This window comes from Berghia stephanieae, chromosome 3 (genome assembly GCF_034508935.2).
Source record: "Berghia stephanieae isolate SIO BIC M18660-M18661 chromosome 3, UCSD_Bste_1.3, whole genome shotgun sequence".
Lineage (NCBI taxonomy): Eukaryota > Metazoa > Mollusca > Gastropoda > Nudibranchia > Aeolidiidae > Berghia > Berghia stephanieae.
The window spans coordinates 102,874,805-102,877,304 of record NC_088362.1 but is presented as its reverse complement, the minus strand read 5'-3'; the positions used below and the strand labels follow the sequence as shown (position 1 = coordinate 102,877,304).

Sequence of the window (2,500 nt, the reverse complement as noted above, 5' to 3'; positions counted from 1 at the left end):
TGAATGCACTCAGTTTACAGCTTAACGTGGTATATCATACGATTCTTTCATTGTATTTATCAAACTTAGTTATTTTTATCGTACGAAATAGCACTTTGAGCTTGCGTGTAGCATGTGGCATTGGATGGTAAGAAAAATAAGAAGTTTAATCAATACAAAGAAATGAATGAATACGTTTATTCCATCCACCGTCCGAGTAAGATTCCTATACATTTGTATGATAGTAGTATTTCGATTCGCCATAATTTGGGCATCTTTGTAAAAGCTATAGATAGTATGCACTTGGCCAAGGAGTTCACAACATTGCCATCCGGAAGTATAACGGACCATCACACAAACTCTGTGTAACCATGAACTTTTATAGTCTGGTTAATACAGTTTAGTGAGAACAACTCACAAACGTGGATGGCAAAAACAATAACAAAGACCCGAGTGACGTCATCTGCATACTATCTATAGATAGTATGCAGATGACGTCACTCAGGCCTTTGTTATTGTTTTTGCCATCCGCGTTTGTGAGTTGTTCTCACTAAACTGTATCAACCAGACTATAAAGTTCATGGTTACACAGAGTTTGTGTGTTGGTCCGTTTTACTTCGGATGGCAATGTTGTGAACTCCTTGGCCAAGCGCATTCTATCTATAAACGTTCATGGATACACACAGTTTTGTGTGTTGGTCCATTATACTTCCGGATGGCAATGTTATGAGCTTCTTAGCCAAGCGCATACTATCTATTCAATTGAGTGAGAACTACTCATAAAAATGGCTGGCTAAAAGCAACACAATAACAAAGAGCTGAGTGACGTCAATTTCGTTCTATCAATATGAACTTCATGCTGTTTTCGATTCAAGATGGCAGGCAGCCTTTGACACTACATGTTCGAGTACTTTCTCCTTTATTATAATATCATGATGATTACAAAACAAATAAGTGAAGTGCCAATTATGCCTCTTAATGACATTATCATTCCATCTTCGAGGTTTTCTCTCTCTCTCTCTCTCTCTCTCTCTCTCTCTCTCTCTCTCTCTCTCTCTCTCTCTCTCTCCACTATTATCATTTCCAAAATCGCTATCTATCTCAGGTCAAGTGATTTTTGTCACATGACAAACGATAATTTTTTATTTTTTATTTTCATTAATTGCTTTAAAGGATTTGTCTACTTCAATCTATTCTTTTCTTTTTTTTTTCCCTATTGTTGGTGTCAACTCGAGACCCTTAGATGTTCGAGGAGGTTTCTGATCAAGAGGTAGTGGGTTTGAATCCACATTGAGACCATTTTTTTTTCATGTTGGCCGGCATTATTTAACTTCAATTATCAATTATACGGCTAAGTTGTTTAGTCCTTGGAAAATGCTCTTTTAAAAAAATTCCCTGTATTCATCCCATCGGGGACATTTGTCTCTAAGGTCTATTCCAAGGGAAGACTGGAATAGGAATAACCCAGTTGTCAGCCGCAGTGCAGCGTCGTAAATTGAGCTAGGGCGAAGTGACTTGCTCAAAAGGCCACACAGCGCAGCGGCGGCGGGTGATCGAACTCGGTACCTTTGGGGCACGAAGCAAAGACCGTACCGCTGAGTCACGCTGACCCCTGGCTCACATCCTCTCACCGCACTCAACTGGAAAATGAGTTACATGGCCGTTAACAGTGTTGTCTCCGTCCGATAAAAAAATTGTAATATCGCCAAACAGGCATCCCTTTTTGTAATACTTGTTAAGTGTTGCTGTTGGCTGCGGACCCGTTGTCAAGCGCTTTGAGCACGTTTAGTGGATATTGCGTTTTATAAATGCTCAAGTTATGCGCATTGGTGAATTAAGGTTCTTTTCAACGTGTCAAAAATTCTTAAAGCTAAAATTTCTTTCAAGTCAAAAGAAGTTTTAGGTTAAAGAATTGTCCACAATGATAAGACTTTAATTCTACAATGTCGATTCCTCCTCCTCCTCTTCCTCTTCTTCTTCTTCCTTCTTTTCTTCTTCTTCTTCGTCTTCTTCTTCTTCTTCTTCTTCTTCTTCTTCTTCTTCTTCTTCTTCTTCTTCTTCTTCTTCTTCTTCTTCTTCTTCTTTCTTCTTCTTCTTCTTCTTCTTCTTCTTCTTCTTCTTCTTCTTCTTCTTCTTCTTCTTCTTCTTCTTCTTCTTCTTCTCCTTCTTCTTCTTCTTCTTTATTTTGTAGTAGCCTCTTTCCAATTTTAAAATAAACAAACAAATCAAAAGACATTTAATTCGATTAAAATTGTTTTTAATATTATTCATTTAAAGCCACTACCACACCTCACTACTCTCACAAAGCTTGTTGTCATGTTAAAAAACCCAATATTCAGATGTAATTGACAATCATTCAACTATCACTGCTGCTCTTACTCTTATATAAAACTTCTTGTTTCATTTTTGACGTTGTTTTAGCCAGAAAACTTTCACTTCATTTTCCATCAGACTAAGTTGACTCCAACTTGTCAAAAAGTCTTAAACCTGAGACAGAACAAAGACTTTTCAATAAATTATG

The 2,500-nt window shown here is 37.4% G+C and overlaps 1 protein-coding gene across 1 annotated transcript in view; it reads right to left on the bottom strand.

Moving 5' to 3' along the window:
* Positions 1–2,219: 2,219 nt before the first annotated feature.
* LOC144969009 (uncharacterized) overlaps positions 2,220–2,500 on the bottom strand; it is a 5,361-nt gene continuing 5,080 nt past the window's right edge. Inside the window, exon 2 of the mRNA XM_078907958.1 lies at positions 2,220–2,500. This exon is cut by the window's right edge and continues 1,371 nt beyond it. The gene's annotated coding sequence lies outside the window, so the exon portion shown is untranslated.